The 17,880-nt window shown below is 36.9% G+C and overlaps 2 protein-coding genes across 4 annotated transcripts in view; both read left to right on the top strand.

Moving 5' to 3' along the window:
• Positions 1-17,880, top strand: part of LOC144582454 (uncharacterized) — a 160,818-nt gene that overhangs the window by 21,227 nt on the left and 121,711 nt on the right. The gene's annotated exons all lie outside the window — the stretch shown is intronic.
• PLCB4 (phospholipase C beta 4) overlaps positions 1-17,880 on the top strand; it is a 397,376-nt gene that overhangs the window by 20,838 nt on the left and 358,658 nt on the right. The window contains exons 2-3 of one of the 3 annotated variants that reach the window (XM_078371334.1): positions 2,337-2,471; positions 6,650-6,702. The exons of 1 other annotated variant lie outside the window; for it this stretch is intronic. The gene's annotated coding sequence lies outside the window, so the exon portion shown is untranslated. The remainder of the gene's footprint in view (positions 1-2,336; positions 2,472-6,649; positions 6,703-17,880) is intronic. One more of the 3 variants, XM_078371335.1, reaches the window with a different exon arrangement.

Below are 17,880 nucleotides of genomic sequence, written 5' to 3' on the forward strand. Positions count from 1 at the left end.
TGCTAGAACTTTCTTTGATCTATATTTAATCAGCTCACTTATTTTTTTGTTTAAAACTATTAATTCTTTTTATTGCTAGACTTTGTACGAAGTGGTACTAAGATTGTGTCCAATATCATCAGAAATATGCTTAATATACTCTAAAACTTTATTTGTAGACTAGATATTTGTATAATATTTGGAGCCTTCGTCAGTTGTTGGGAATTACTTTAAGATGTGGAAAAAGAAATAAAGTTAGCTGGTGAATAAGGAACTATTTTCACACATAAGCCTGTTTTTAGTTCTAACCCTGGAATTGCTTATAGCAGTTAATGTGGACCTCAATATTTCATGTTGTAAATGGGGCAGTGTCTGTATGATGTGGGGTTAAATGCATGGAAGATGCTTTTGTCCTACTTTTCAAGGTATACTTTAAGCAAGGTAAGCATTTATAAAGGAGTCCTAATTTGCTAGAAAGCTTGACGTTTTGGACCAGAGATTTCAAAGAAGTTTTATGCAGAGTTCTACTTGAACTATGGCCTGATAGTGTCTTTGCGAAAGTATATTCTTCCCATTTCTTTAGTTATGAAGCCTGTTTTTAAAATGATTGGCCTTTGGTGGAGATTGAACACACTGAAAAATAACCGTATAGAAGAAAAACTGTGAGTGCTATAGTGTTATTTAACTGAGAATACAATGTGTGTGTGTATGTGTGTGTGTGTGTGTGTGTGTGTCATGGGAAAGTATTGAAATGGGTAACTGAAAAAAAAAGAAGGATCTGTTTATCTTTCCAAAGAGAATTGAGCCATTATTTGGGAAAAGACTCAACATCCTTTTACTAAATTATAATTTTTTCAAAGATATGTGTGTGGGAAATCTTAAAATAATAGATAACTAACTAGTAGAAAGGGGGAGGAAAAAATGGAAGGCTTCTTTATCACCCAATAACTATTCCAAAATAAGTTTGGCTTCTAACACATTTTTGGTATTTTTTTTCAAATGGGTGTTAGATAGCTTCTGTGGTAGATATGAGGACTTGTAGAATACTCTGTGTTACAAAAAAATTGCTGGAAAAGTTAACCTGAAATGGCAGAGTAAAGAAGCTCATGTTTAAGCTAATATACTGCAGTTAACTTTTGCATCTCTGCACGTTCATCACAGACTGTGTACATGTTGTATATAAATAATTACCAAATGTTTTGGGGATAGTGATTCTATTTCTTCTCCATGAGAATTTATAAAGTTGTTAAATTCGGTTTCTTTGAAGTCATCACAGTTTATTTCACTGAGATGTTTACTGGATAAATATTTTCACTGAGGTTTTCATCAACTTCAAAGAGGTAGTATTTATTCAATGCAAAGTGTTAGGAGCCTATTGCAATATACATTCAATTTTTTTTCTTTCAACAGTAGATTTGTTTCTCTTTTTGGTTCAAATGAATTCATTTTAAACTGCTTTAATCAATTCAATATGTTGTATTCATAGACACAGTGGGTTTTATTTATAAGCTTCCCCGGAGACCAGGGTCCCCAGAGTCTTGGTGCCACACATTCTATAAATGTGACAGGAGAGCTGTGTGTTTGTACCATACATGGGAGAGGGCTGATTTCTGAAACTAATGCCATTGACTCATAGGTTTCTTTTTGTTGTTTCTTGGTCATACAAGTACATGGTGGCTTTTTGAAAAAAACATGCCATAGATATGTAGAGACTTTACAAGTCTTTACAGCTGTAAAGTGAGCTAGAGAAAGTCACCAGCTGGGTCATGTGGAACCACAGTAATTGTGATATGGGCACACAGTAATTGTGCTTGAGGTTGCAATGGAGCCTCACCTTGCTTATGTTTTTGGCCATAGACTGAAGGTTCCTTTGAATGCTCCTTCAGCTAATGTAGGTATGCAGTTTATAAATAATATTTTAATAAAGACAAAAGTGAGAAACAACATTATACAGCAGAAACATGAGAGCTGACCTTCCTAGATTCTGATCTAGGTCTTTTGCTAGAAATGTGACCTTAGTTGAGCTCCTTAACTCCCACTGAACTTGTCCTCATGTGAAAGGGGAGAGACTCACTGGGGAGTGGTGAAGACTGCATGAAATACCAGTTGCAAAGTGCCTAACACCTTACCTGGATTATACAATCATAGCTATCTCTTAGGTGTAGTTCTGTTCTTTTCTTTCTTAGGCATTTGACTATTAAATACGCAATTAGTTCAACTGTTTATTATATCTCTAGAAGTGATGCTTACAGATTTTTTTTTGAGGATTGCATGGGTTTTATAAAGTCTCTCGACAAAGTAATCTCTATGTAGTTTTGCTTCTTCATTCATTCAGCGTTTGTCAATACTTGTTACAGGTTCGCTTCCTGAGGTCTAGGAGTTTATGTTGTATCGAGAGATCCGCAGATAACAGAAATTGCTACAGCATTTTCAGTTCCACAGAAGGTGCATTCCTGAGGCCCTATAAAGCAGAGTAACAGCATTTGGATCAGGTCAGCTCTTCAGCCCTCAAGAGGCATCTTCATGTTCTTGTTTTCTGTTTTTTGGTGCTGTTCCATTTCTGATATTTAATCTAGCCATGCCCCTAAATATTTACTTTTCTTTGTGAGACATGCAGGTTTTTAAGACTGTCTTAAATTAGAATAAATTCTTCATTTCTTTGGACATTGGAATAGCATTGCTGTCTTTTTTGGTCATCATTCCTTTTTCATTGTTAATATCAAAATGTAAAGCTCCTCAGGGAAGTACAGTGTGGCTTGGTAGAGTGATGTGCCTTGTTGTTTTTGATGCTCTTTTGATTCTCCCTGAAGCTTGTCGGTGAGCCTGTTGTGTGAGACATCCTCAGTGTCAACAATTGGAAACCATTGATGAGGTTCTTACTGCAGTGCTGATATATCTGTTACTGAACAGGTACAGAGAGCATCACAGTTGTTGAATCAGGAGCAACTTCTGAGGACACAAAGGGAGAAAATAAGTTATGGCTGGTGTATATTGTAATATTTTTGTCTGTGAATGATAGAAAACAGAAGACTAAACTCACAAAAGTGTAAGAGAAATGCAGGCTTAGGAATCTAAGCATTTTGTGCAGATGTGGCATCTCAGCAGTGCCGTCAGAGAACCAGGTTCCTTCTATCTTTCTCTATACTGCTTAGCGTTTAGCTTTTGTCTTCCTAGGTGTGAGATGGCTCTGTACCACCCAGGAGCTATTTCCAGGAAAGAGGGATTGGACATGTTTATATCATGAGAATGAACTTTATTAGAGCTCTCTCTCTTGTATCTCGTTGGTCAAAACTGTCATGTGGCTGTCCCGAGCTGCCATAGTGACTGGGAAAGCAAATCTTTTTAGCATAGAATATTGCCCCCTAATGTTATAGATGTTGGCTAGACAAATAGCTGTAGCCACCATACCTGGGAATTTTGTTTTTGTCACATCTACTAACTTAGTCTTAGATTTCATGATTTGGTGACTACTTCATTAATTCACTTATCTGACATATATTTATTAAATGCATAAGGCCTTGTGATACCATTCCAAATTTAGTAAAACTGGTCCTCATGTTATGGCTGCATGAATGTAAAATATCTAAGTATGGTTGTGAGCTAATGGCTGTTTCTGTTAGCTCACGTAGTAAATGGCTAGAACTGTGATTTTCAAATTGAAAACAACTGTTTAGCTGACCTCCGTCATGTAACTCGTTCATAATTATTACCCCTACCCTCCCTCCTCTGACCTTCAATCCATTTACCAATAAATTTGGAAGCCTGCCTCCTAAGGCTGAGTTGCTCTGGTTTTCCCATAATACTCCCTTTTCCAGCTTTTATATGCTTACCCATTAAGTCAGACAAATTTCCTTTTCAGAGTTTGGCATTGTTTCTTTATTGGAAAGGAAACAGATTGTTTTGGGCCAGGAAAGCTTGCAAAAGAAAATAGAAGACCGTGAACTGTGTTTTTCTTTTCTTGTTTTTAATCATCACATCTCATGTTAGGATTCAGTGTTGGGTCTTGGCCTGTTTTCTGTTCAGAGCGAATGTGAGGTTTTTCTTACACCTGGTTTATTTATCATGTAGGCTTGACACAGTTTTACACATGGTCTTTCCCCAAACCACGATATAAATCCTGCTTTTTATTTTATGTCCAGGGTCAGGTTTCTAGTAGTGGTGTCTGGCGGGGTCAGTAAGTCAAATTCCTAGGCCGTGAGGATGATTTTAGTTGTGTATTACTTTCCCTGCTTATTGTGAAAGCTCACTTTAGCCTCATATGACCCCTTTTTGGCTCTTTCAAATTTTAGTCAAATTGAGTGGTATAATCCATAAAGTGCCTATCCTTTGGCCGTTTTGCGATGATAGATCACTCAGCTAGGATGAGTGGGTAGCAGATCTGATAATTTACATCTGTGGCTCCAAATCTTTGCCACGAATAAAGGATTTAAAAAAAATTGTTCCCTCTTGGATCTTGTAATTAGAAAGATTTTTGTTCATGAAACATCACATTGATATTAATGATATGCTATTTGTTCCCCCAATTACATTAATCAAAGGTGTATTTTAACTACCTACAATTTCTGAAAAGCATGAGATAACCAGTGTTCCTAGGTTGATGTTACTTAATTCAAAGCAGGATACCTAAAATAAAAAAACAAAATATATACTTATTATTGCAACTAAGTATAAACTTGTTATTTAGCTTTTGGAATATTGAAATAAATACTCAAAGCCATCTTTATGATTTTGTAAACATCCATATGTATAAGCTTTTCATTTTTCCTGGTATGATATTTGATTTTTTAAATTTTTTGCCTAAAGTATTTCCTTTTTTTTGTTAGAGAGTATTTCAAAAACAGAAAGGTTGCGATATTTATGATCTATACATTTCTCTCTGTATTTTCACAAATAATTTCCATCAAATGAACATTTAAAAAACTTTTTGTTATGGAACATTTTGAATATACATAAAAGTACAGTGAATATCACAAAGAACCTTCGTATATCCGTCATTACACTATAACAAAATCATGGCCAGTTTTGTTTCAGCCATTACTCCTCCCCATTGGTGACCCCAACTGGATTGTTTTGAAGCAAATCCATATTTGAAACAAAAATAGATATATTATTTCTGGTTGGGCAGTTATAGACTGAAGCTCTATAAGTGGCCCTACCCCAGTTGTTACTATGACATAGATTACGATTTGGCTTAGTGTGTGTGCAGTGACCCATGTGTCCATATTGATCATTGATCTATCCTGGCTTTCTTAGCTCTCTTGGCTTTCTTTTGTTAGCAGAGCTTACCTGCAACTCTAGTTTCAGAAAAGAGAACAGGCAGTGCTACCCTCACTATACTGTATTGGCAGTGAAGGGGACCGAAATAATGCTGGCTGACATATGCAGGGATGAAGAGCAAGAGAGGAAAGGCCTCAGATGCTGGCTTACACAAGGGAGTCCACATGGGGCATTGGTGTTGCTCTGAAGGAAAGAGGTTCTATAGCTAACTAAGCTTGGCCAAGAAGAGTGGAACTCACCTTGGCTGTTTACTGACATGGAAGTGGTTGCAGGGTTCACAGTCCTTTCAGCAGGACATTGTGAGAATTTCTTATTTAAAGTTTAAAAAGGATTTTTATTCTGAAGTGAAGCAAACACAAGCTAATGTAGGAGTTCTCATTTGTGGAGCCGGATGCCTCTGGACTGTGGTCTCCTTGAATTTATGCATTGGCAGTCTTTTCAAATCCTTGGAGCTCTTTTGGGTCAGAATCCTGGTCATTGTTTCTAAGTCTATGTATTATTATCCCCATTGGAAATTAAATTGCAGATGGAACCAAACAAATACATTGTCAGAGTCAGAATTACATTCTTGTGGACATTATCCCGTTGTCATTTTAATTAGATTTGACTGGAAACAGTTTATAGTAGTGGATGATTAACTTATATTAAACTGAACCATTTACTTTCCTTTTTTGGCTTGAATATGTAAACTTAAAATAATTTATGTCAACAAGTGATCTTGAAAAGTCATATTTAGTATTTATGAGTGACTAGTAGGTTTCTGTGTCAACTGTTTATTTAAAGTAATACATGTAAAATAAAATCAGAGGGATTCTGTTTCTATTTAAATTTTTATGTATTTTTTTTGTAATCTAAAAGTCTTAGCTAAGAAAAATAAAGCCCATAAATATAGGTTTTTATTGGCTTGGACAATTAAAACAATCAATAGAAGGAGGTAGCAGCTTATAGTTGTTACCTTCTGTTACCTACACAGCTTATTACAACCTTTTCACCTCATTTTCCCATTGGAAAAGCAGAAACAAGAGTGGAATTTTATATATTTTCTTCTTTGTTTATACATTTACTTTATGGAATTAAACAAAATGTTTAAAAATATGTCATTGGGATAGATATGAAATAAATACTTTAATTTTGAGCAATTTTCCTTTATTTTTATCCATTTTCTATTTGATTTTATCCATTTCGTTCTTTAAAAATCATTGGAATTAAAATCTATAAACTGTTTTATATGGATAGAAATGAAGAAATATTTCAAGACTAATTTAAAGATTTCCATTTCTTTAATATTATAAATGAAACACAACATGATAAGAATATAGGCTAGTCTTAAAAATTCACATTTGCTATTTATTGTTACTAGTAGATAGTTTTCCTTTCATTTTTTTCTTCACAGGAACAGACGGTTTCTCTCTGATACAGAATCCTGAAATGTGATCTCTTAAAAAGGTAGGTCTAGATGCTTTTTAAATTTGTGAGTTTTAAAAAATTTTATCTTGCATGGGTTACAACTCAGATGATTTAATCGAGAAGCATTTTTTATGCTGCTAACAGATACCATTGTGAATTGAATGAAAACCTCGGATTCATCTTTCTAAATTCAATATTTAAGTTTGCCAGTCTTTTTAAAGAACGACTATTTTGAGAAAATAGTTGATGTCTACAGCAGTCAATGCATAGGCTGTGTAATAAGTGAGTGCCTCTCAGCAGATACCTTTTTTATTCTAATAGATTTATTTCATCTCATCTTGATGAAATGTGTTCCTGTCTTTTTCAGTGGGTGACATCTTTATAGGAAACTCAGAGAGTTTGGAAGTGTAAAATGGTCTGTGGCCAGTAAAAAATGTGATATATTTCATTTTTTTTGTGTGTGAGACTTCTTTTTCAGAGTGTGGATTGTGATTTGCTTGATACTTTGTCAGCTGTAATAAGGTTGGGGGCATTTTTGGGTGTCTGGTATCTTTTTGTAATCCATACAGAGCCTGCAAGAGGTTTCCAAATTTCATGGAGTTAACTCATACTAGCCTAGGAGCTACTTTGGTTTTCTTTTCCTTTCTTTTCTTTTTTGAGGCAGAGTCTCGCTCTATTGCCCAGGCTGGAGTGCAGGGGCATGATCTTGGTTCACTCCAACCTCTGCCTCCTGGGTTCAAGGGATTCTCCTGCCTCAGCCTCCCGAGTAGGTGATCTGCCCACCTCGGCCTCCCAAAGTGCTAGGATTACAAGTGTAAGCCACACTGCCCAGTTTTTTTTGTTTTTTTTTTTTTAATCTCACACCTTTTATTCTGAAATATGGATTGGCTCCCCTGTTCTGAAAGATGTAGTTGGGGACTTGGTTCTGAAGAGAGCCATGCATTCTGGGAGTGCCTGTGGAGACTGGGAAACCTCTAGCCATGAGTGGTGTGATGGGTCCCATGGGGCTGTCACCCCAAACCACAGGACTGTCTGAGATTTGGGGAGATGTTTTAAGGTCACAGTGGTAGTATCTGACCTTGTGCCATTATCCTTTCATGTTACCCTCTAGTTTGCTCTCAAGATTGTAAGATTTTAGCTCTTAGGTCATTTCTGGGCTGAAAAGTTAGGCTGTAGAAACAGTTTGTCCTGATTTAATTATAATAACAAATTTGTGACACTGATGGTGTCTTTTCTCAATCTTTTGCAACCTCACAAAAGTGACTGTTCACCTTCAGCTTGTAATTACTCATCTAGCTCCTGGCCATCCCTGCCCTGGGAATGGCTTGGTTCTCCTCTGACAGAGCTACCCAAGCAGTTGTTCACATGTTACTTATAAAGCACCCATCTTTAGATAGCAAAAGAGAAGATCATGGTTTGTACTAGATCACTGGGAATCTAGTGGAGAACAAACATTCATTTATTTCCAAATTGGCAATAGAGGAGTTGAAACTGAGATGTGATGTCTGGCCTATTTAAAATAAATTGAGCCACCCAAATTGAGCCACCCATGTACCTTCTCGCATTTGTACATAAATCCTATGAGGGTGTGCAACCAGAGTGAACTTATGGAGACCAGGGAGATTGCTGATAATTTGCTTCAAAATTGGAGTTCAAAAACCTGCTTTATGCAGATTAATTACAGTGAATTGACTGCATAATTGTTAAGTAAATGTTTTTTTTTCTCAGAGTATTTCTTCAAATTTTGGCTTCAAAAATGACACAGAGAAACATGAGTTAATCAAAGACAGACAGTAGGGATAATTTTTGATAGAACAATGACCAGAAAAGAGTTAATAAGTATGATCTACATGTTGAGTCATAAACATATACTTTTAGGAAATCCAAATTATTCAACCTTGATCATCTTTGAATGATAGATAATTGGACTTAACTGCAGCATAAATCATTTGTATCATATATCTGCTACCAGATATATATTGAAAAAATTTGACTTCCAGCTACTAGGAAAGTTGCTTTTTCACATTTATTAATCTAAAATCCCTCTTGGGAATAAATACTCACATATCTGCAAAGTAGTCAGACACTTAGGAGCACAGTCTTGAAAAGGCTCCTCAGCTGTGTGGGTAACAGAGCCCAGGAGGCTGTGGAATATTGTAACAGTCCTGGAGTACATGGACTGTTAGCTTTGTAGTGATGGTACTAAGTGGCATTCTTAAGATGTGTCATATATTAAATAAATAGTCTCCTATGTGTATATATATATATATATATGACTATTTAAAAACTCTGTATAGCTCCTGCTGTAAGGAAATGTACATGAATATAAAGTGTTACTGAATTAAGAGGAGCTTTTTAATTATAATGTATTTTATTAATCAACAGAAATTAAAGCTATTTCATACTACTATTATAAATGGCTAACAATTCATTTTGACCCTAAAGATGGGTTCTCATAATCAAAGAAGTTGAGAATTGTTGCTCTAGGAAATAGGGAAAGTACCTGAATCAGGTTACGATTGGATCCATGATTCAACCAAGACAGGGCCAACATGTTTTTAAACAGTCAGAAAGAAATACTCAGATGTTTATTTTGTTAGATATTAGATTAGGTTACTAGGAACAATGGAGAAACTTCCTTCTAAAAACCTTTAAACAGTCCATTTTCTTGTATGCTGCATTGATTATGTGTATTCTTCAGTATGAAAGTTGGTAGCCACATGCGGTCATTTAAATTTAACCACATATAGTTATTTTAATTAAGAAAATTAAAAATTGAGTTTATCATTTACATGTTCACCATTCAAATGCTCATTAGCTACATGTGGCTAGAGGGCTGCACATAGAACACTTTCATCATCACAGAAAGTTTTTTTGTGTGTGACAGTTCTGGGGACGATTATCATCACTAGGAATGCCACTAGTAGTACCCCCACCACAAAGCTATTCCTAGTGGCTTTGCCCCTGGGGTCCTGGCAGTGAATTGAGAAGACAAAGCCTGGTTTGCCCTGTAAATCCTGGAAGATGTTTATGGACAAGAGTCCTTAGTGAAAGCATGAAAAAGAAAATTGTTTGCCCCATAATCTTCCAGCTCTCCTCCCTTTTGAGATGGCCCATATCTCTTGACAAGCAGCAGGGGTCCATGTGGTGGTCTGAATTAACATTTTATTGTGTGTACAGTATACATTCATCCCAATTTGGGCTGCCTGGCATGGGGAATCTTTTTCCTGAATTTGGGGGCATCTGATATTGTGTGAAACTGGGTGAATAAAAGTGCTATTTCTCTTAACTTCCCAAGCAGCAGTGCCCACTTTTGTATTTTTCTTGGTGTCTGCCAGCAGGTAGGCACACTCATGAGACTTTAGGTTTGTCACACCTGGGCCTGGGGCTCTGGAGGGGTGGCTTAGAGAGGCAAACAATGATTTGGAATTCTGCCCATCACTGGTGCAGGAAGCACCATGGTGGCAGGTCCAGAGCCACCTGTGGTGACCAGCACCAACAGTGAAGTGGGTCAGAGTCAATTACTGGGAACAAAAGCAGTACTAATGGAAACAGCCTTTTCTGAGTGTAAGGAGCCAGACTAGTCTCCTCTGTTCTAATGCACATCCTCCTTACATGAAATAATAACAGGACAATTTAATTTTATTTGTTATTATTAATTTTTTTTAGAGACAGGGTCTTGCTCTCTTGCCCAGGCTGGAGTGCAGTGGCGTGACTATAGCTCACTGTAACCTCAAACCGCATAATAGGAAAATTTAAAAAAAAATCAAAAGAAACCATGTAGCTGTAACACAGGGACAACCTGCTGACTTGTTGAATGGAAAGGAATATCCTTTAATGGAAGAATATGTATATCAGAATTTCAGATATCCCACATGGGTTTAGTAATAGAGCAACTCTATTTTTGCTTTTATAGAGAATTGTGTTTATAATTCTGTTTCTTATACTCAGAATGTAATCAAAACCGTTGCCTGTGAATAATTACTATTTTTCTGATCCCTACTGGCTAGGCTGATCTGCCTGTTTTATTGCTTTTCCAGAACAGACAGACTCACATATTGTTTCACGTTATGGTTTTCGGTTCTTAAGCATATTGTCTCTTCCTCCTGTGCACTGATTCCCACTTTCATGCACACAGCAGCTGTGTGACCATCTGCATCATCTCAAGAGTGCCACAGCTTCTTCTGTAGGTGCTGTGGTGTGTTGCCCATTGAGGGGTTCCTCATCCCAAGCATGATTTTGTTGTGGGTAGGCTGCCCACCTGTGAGTGAAGTTTCTTGTGGCCCATTTCTCATATTTCGTGATAATTGGTCAGAGGTTTTCCTGGCAGTGGAACCATCACCCCAGGGACAGAGGTTGCTTGCTGTCCATCATAACTTGTGCTCAGCCCTCAAGAGAAAAGTATGGTGTGAACAGCTGCCCAGCCAGGGAGAAGTATGGTGTGGAGCAGCCTCCAATTGTATGTAGGTGAGCTACACGACTTGTTCTCACCAAAGCAATGTGAACAGTCATGTAAGGCAAATCTGGGACACGGCTTTGCAATCCCAGGCTCTGTCATCCTCTTTCCTGTGGTTGGATGCCAATAATCTAGGAGGCCTGAGGGGATGGTGAGAGACAGGATTAAGTGAACCTGACTCTAAATAATTGCATTATGGATGGCTTCTCACTATTTCTATTCAGTAATCTATATGTTCCTGAATGGAAAATTTTTAATAGTCATATTTGCAGTCTTTCCCAGTAACAAATTCTATGCAATGGAAGATGGAGCATAAATTATGTGAGCAAGAGAGAGAGAGAGAAATAAACTTCTGTTATGTTGACTCCTTATATATTTTCAGATTTGTCCACTGTGGAAGCTGACATTAGCCTTGTATACACCCTCATTCAGCCACATAAATCTCATCATTTCTCCTTATCAGTTACTAGCTGACATTTTTTCATTTTTTAGTTGCCCATTATGTGGAATCATCTTCCTGCACTGAGTAGTAGCATGGTTTATCCATGAGTATGATTATGGCCTACATACATTTCCCTATATATTGCTTAGTGACGCTAAGCATTTCCCTGTGTGTTACCTGGGGATGCTAAGCGTTAGAGGAGAGCTTAATGCCCCATTGTAAAAACAATTTGCCAGTTTTTTAATCAGCATTTTGGTTTTTATTTTTTTGAGATGTAGTTTCGCTCTGTTGCCTAGGTTGGAGTGAAGTGGCATGATCTTGGCTCACTGCAACCTTTGCCCCCTAGGTTCAAGTGATTCTCCTGCCTCAGCGTCCTGCTCGCCACCAGGCCTGGCTGATTTTTGTATTTTTAGTAGAGACAGGGTTTCACCATGTTGGCCAGGCTGGTCTTGAACTCCTGACCTCAGATGATCTGCCGACCTTGGCTTCCCAAAGTGCTAGGATTATAGGCATGAGCCACCATGGCCAGCTGTAAATCAGCATTTTGAGTGACTTTTTAATCCTCTTGGATCACCAGGAAGATTGTGATAACTGAGAATGCAAGTTCAGTGACTAGTTTTGCTTCATAAATGCATAGAAAATCTTTGATAGTCTTGTTAAAAAACATTTCCCAGGCTTAAGAGTTCTATATAGATGGTAGAGGTGGACAATGAAGATGGAAAGAGGGAATTGATTATACAAAATCATCTTAGATTAAAACAGAAGGAGAAAGTATTGATGCTCATTTAAAAGTGGCAAATGTGGTGGTTCAAGATATCCGTTTTGCTTTTGGCATGACATGTAAGTGATAGCTTGGCAGAGATAAAGAATTAAAGATTTAATGTTTTTGCTTTTTAGTTTACTAATAACATTTATTAGTATTAACTAATAACATTCTTTTCTTCTACAATATGGATATAGCAACTGTATACCTGTAAGGTTATTAATGGTGGTTTTATGCATGCTGATGTATTTGAAATGTTTTTAGTCCTTTAGGGGAAAACTACCTTAATAAACATAAATAACTACCTATGTTAACAGTTTATTTCTCTTGATTTAATGTACTTACTTTTTCCCCTTAATACCAGAGCATATTTGGGGGTGGGGGGGGGGCTAGAGCTTGAACAAATATAAGATATTATTAATATCAGCACTTTGTAACCTGAGACAGTTGATTTAATCTCTCCTGCCATATTCTCTGGGGACTAAAGGTGCTATGCAGCAAGATTATGAACACAAAAATGTTTACATAAAATAGCTGCATGGCTGTCACTTCCATATAAGCTAAGAAGATGCTGATAATATTTAAGTCTAGGACCTGTAAGGACCCCTTCGTTCTTCTTCATGTCTACTCTGCCATGGTACTTTTTAACACCTTGACATATACTCTGTGCCCCAGTATTGAGTACTTCTCTAACTTTTTGGCCTAAGACCCATCTATACTCTTAAAAATTGTTCAGAGTTCTATACAGCTTTTTAACATGCAGCTTATATTATAACTATTTGCTATATTAAAAAGTAAAATGGGGACATTTAAAAACATTTAAGTAACAATAATAAACCTGTTACATGTTAACATAAATAATAATTTCTTAAATAAATAATTACTCTGTTTTTCAAAACAATGTATGTTTGGTGAGAATAGTGGCACCATTTAGTATTTTTACAAATCTCTTAAAGTCTTGCTTAATAAAAGAGATCTGAATTCCCTTATTTGCTTTTGCAGTCAGTTCACTGAGATACTGAACATGATGAAGACTCTGGAAAACTAGAGTGAGAGTAACAAAAGGAAAATAATTTCTTAGTATCATTATGAAAATAATTTTGACTCTTCGCAACCCTGAACTTGTCTTGAGCACACAGTTTGAGAGTGATTGGTCTATGTTAAATCCTCAAAGGCTGTCTTTAGAGTATTTCCAGTTTTGTCATATTTACTGCTTTGTAACAGAAAATCCCTTTCCCATCTGAAATATTAGTAAATAGCTATTTCTATCTACTTAATTCTTATTCAGGGAAATAACTAAGAGGCTAAATTATAATTTTAATTTTAGGCAGCAATTTTCTCATTTATTAATTGCACCTTCAGAATATACTGGCATCTTAACCCATTTCCCCCATTCTCACAGCTGCTTTTAAGTCATTTTTCTCATTGATACGCACTATTATGAGAACCTCTAAATTTGTCTCTGTCCCAGTTGCTATTGCTGTGCAACAAACCATCCCAAAACTAAGTGCTTAAAACAGTAGCAATCGCAAATCTGCAGTTAGGGCAGGGTTTAGCAGAGAAAGCTCATCTCTGCCTCTTATGGCATCAGCTGGGGATACTTTGACCGGGTGCCAGAGGATCCACTTGTGAGATGATTCACCTACATGCCTGGCAAGTTGATGCCAGCAGCTGGCTGGGAGCTAAGAACTAGGGACTTCGGTCATCACCATGTGGGCTCTCAATGGACTGCTTAGTCTTCCTCATAGCCTGGTGGCTGAATTGCAAGAGGAAATGTTCCAAGAGATAGGAGTAAAAGTTGTCACTTTCTTAAGGTCTGGGCATGGGAGCTGGTCTAGTGTCACTTTTGCTGGATTGTTGTCAAGCAGCCAGAAAGCCTAAGTTCAAGGAATGGGAATACAGATTCCTACCTCTCAGCTGGAGAAGTGTCAGAGAATTTGGGGGCAGTGTTTTAGAATGACCATACTCTCCCTGCCTCAGTCCTTCTCACCCCCAATTGCCCAATATTTGCATCTTGCCCTCAGATTTAATTTCCTAGAACATAGCCCTGTTCATCCCATAGCTCCCCATTTTCTACCTAAGAACAAAATTAATCTTGCTTTCAGAGAAGTCCACTTATTAGTTTATCCGATTCCTTCTTTAGTATACCCTGTGCTTTAGCCCAGATTTATCTGGGGTTTTCTCCTTTTGCCTTTGATTATACTTTTTTTTCCTCTTCCTAGAATATTATCCCTTTAATCTCTTTACATCCTAACATTCTGTCCCCAAGATAAATGCTACCACGCACATGAAGACTTCCTTAAGCTCTCCATCCTTCTGTAGTATGTCTTTCTGTTATCTCTCATCATACAGTTTAACTGTACCATTTTAAAGTCCTCCCAATTTCTGACTTGTACAATAATCTATGCATATTTTATATATTCTCCTAGATTTTATATTCCTTGGAGAGTATTCATATTTTAAAATATAATATTAATCTTTAGGTACCCTGATATGTTGAGATATATGTAACAAGTGCTTGATTTTTTTAAAAACGAGTGAATGCGGATATGAGTAAAATTAGCAGAGTGAATTCAGACTCACCTAAAAACTTTAATCAACAACCATGATTGTTGATTAAAATTGCTGTTTATCCACAAACTAAATAACAATTGATGATTTAATTACCAAGCATAAATATTAGACAATATTATTAAAAAGAGATCACACCTAAAATAAGAGTCCAACCATACAAATGTTGGGAGTGACTCTCCAAGAAATGTATAGTAGGAATTAAGTAAGGAAAGCTATAAAACTCAATTGTAGGAAACAAAATGAGTTTCATATTTGTGGAGAGAGATTCTTTGTTCTTGGAAAGCCAGATTCAGTATAGTAAGACAAAAATATCAGTTTTGTTCTATTAAAGTGTACACTCAGTATAATTTCTATCAAGACTAGGGAACTTGACAAAATGATTTTGAACTACATCTGGAAGGATGAACCTATTAATACTCTCAGTAGTATAAGAAATATTTATGAGGGCCACTTGCCATCTTAGATATTAAAGAATATTTTAAGTCAATGATGATCGAACAATGATATTGATACAGGGATACATCAGTGAGTAAAATATTAAAGAACCTTGTTTTACATATAGACGTATGGTTATTTAGCATATGGTAAGGTTGGTGTTTCAGATTGGTAGGAAAAAGATGAATTACTCAATAAAAGATATTGGGATACCTGCCAAGTCTTCTGGAAAAACAAAGCAGGTTCTCTACCACACTGCTCATGTAGAAATAATTCTAGTGATCAAAATTATACATGTAACAAGATAAGCTGTAAAATGTAAGAGAAAAATCTATGGATAAATATTTTTACAATTTATGTGTATATGGGGAAGGCATCTCTAAGTAGAAACCAGGAAGGAAAGGATTTAAAAATGTGACTACATATACACACGTTTTTACATCTTTATTTTTCAAAATGTTGGCAACCGTCTCAACTTGTTTGAAGGACAGGTCATGTACTGGGAAAATATTTACAAACAACATAATCAACAAAGGCTGATATTTCTAAGGTACACAGAGCTTTTAAAATAAACTCTTGTAATGTTATCAGCAAGATGAACATTTAATAGAGTCGTGGAGTAAAGAAGCAATTCATAAAATAATGAATATGGGGCCATCCAATACATGAAAAGATGGTCAAATCTGTCAGCAATCAAAAGTGCAAATTAAACCAACAGCGGTATATTATTAGGTTGGTACAAAAGCAATTGTGTTTTTTTTCTTTTGCATTGAAAGTAATGGCAAAAACCGCAGTTACTTTTACACCAACCTATATTTCGCAGTGACTAAAATGACAAATAAAAACAAGCAAAAAGTTCATAATTGATGATGCTGTGGGCAAAGTGTAGTTTTTTTTCAAACTACACTGAAGGGAAATCTTTTCCCAATGTGTTTTTGACAGATATGCTTGTAACATACAGTAAAAATAAGAAGCCAGAAAATAAAAATCACAGGTATTCATAATAAAACATCAAGGCCCAGTGCGGTGGCTCACGCCTGTAATCCCAGCACTTTGGGAGGCCGAGGCGGGTGATTCACGAGGTCAAGAGATCGAAACCATCCTGGTCAACATAGTGGAACCCCGTCTCTACTAAAAATACAAAAAATTAGCTGGGCATGGTGGCGCGTGCCTGTAATCCCAGCTACTCAGGTGGCTGAGAGAGGAGAATTGCCTGAACCCAGGAGGCGGAGGTTGTGGTGAGCCGAGATGGCGCCATTGCACTCCAGCCTGTGTTACAAGAGTGAAACTTCATCTCAATAAATAAATAAATAAATACATACATCAAATAGGACACACACACATACACATATATAAATATTCATCAGACATAGAATTAACTCTCAAATTGAATTAAATGTTTCTAAACGTTTACTGTCAATTTCCGGATATATCTCAGTGGACCAGTTAGTAACACTTTGCAGCCTAGCACCGTGCTATGAACCACTCTTAGAATAGCACTTCTTTAATGTGCCAATGGAAACATAAATTGGGTCAGACTTTCTGAAGGGAAGATTGGCAGTATGTATAAGATTTTAAATGTGAAAACTCTTCTATTTCTAGGAAATTGTTGTAAGGCAAATTGGATAGTTGTATAAGATTATTTATCTTAGTGTCTTTAGTGACAGAGAAAAAGATGAAACCTAAATATCTTCCAGTAGGGTAAATGGTTGAATAGTTATGGTAAAGTCAGACTGTGGAATATTATGTGGTCATTAAATAATTAAGCAAAGGTATATTTATTTTTTATTACAGAAAATTTCAAATATACACAAAAGTAGAATGAATGTCTAAACCATCTCCATATGACCATCACCCAGCTTCAATGGCTACCCACTCATGGCCCATCTTGTCCCTGCCTCTTTGATTAGATGTGCATTTTTTATGTGAAAAGATTATCATGACCTTTTGTAAAGAAAAACCAGGTTATAGTGGAGCATTTATTCACTTGTTTAACAACTGTGGATTATACTCTCAGCTCTGGTATGGCACTATTCTAGGAGTTGGGGCTTTGGAGAAGTGCATTAAAAAAGTAAGAAACTCAGCTTACAGCTTAAATTCTAGTGGGGAAGGCAGAATAACCAACAGTCAAAATTTTAGCACATAGTTACTGCTAATCATTACAGAGAAACAGGGGACTAGGGAGCTGAAGGTGTGTTGTCATTTTAGAAAAGATGGACAGGGAAGCCCCCCCCTGAGCTGGTGGTCTCTGAGTCAAGGCCCTAAGTTGTTAAGGAAGGACGATATGTCATCTGTGGGGTGACCTCCCCAGGCTGTTAGGAGTGGGAGGTGGCACACACAAATGTTATAAGGCAGAGGTGAGTCTTCTGTGTCTGAGGAAGAGCAAGGAAGCCCTGGGGTGGAACATAGGGAGAGTGCTGGGAGATTGGGCAGGAGGCTGGGGTATGGAGGAGGGTCTTATGGGCCACTGTGCAGACTTCAACTCCTGCTTTAAATGGAATGGGGAGCCTCTGGAGGATTGGGACCCAAGAGTGACAGGATGTTACT

The sequence above is a fragment of the Callithrix jacchus genome, chromosome 5 (genome assembly GCF_049354715.1).
Source record: "Callithrix jacchus isolate 240 chromosome 5, calJac240_pri, whole genome shotgun sequence".
NCBI classification, from domain to species: domain Eukaryota; kingdom Metazoa; phylum Chordata; class Mammalia; order Primates; family Cebidae; genus Callithrix; species Callithrix jacchus.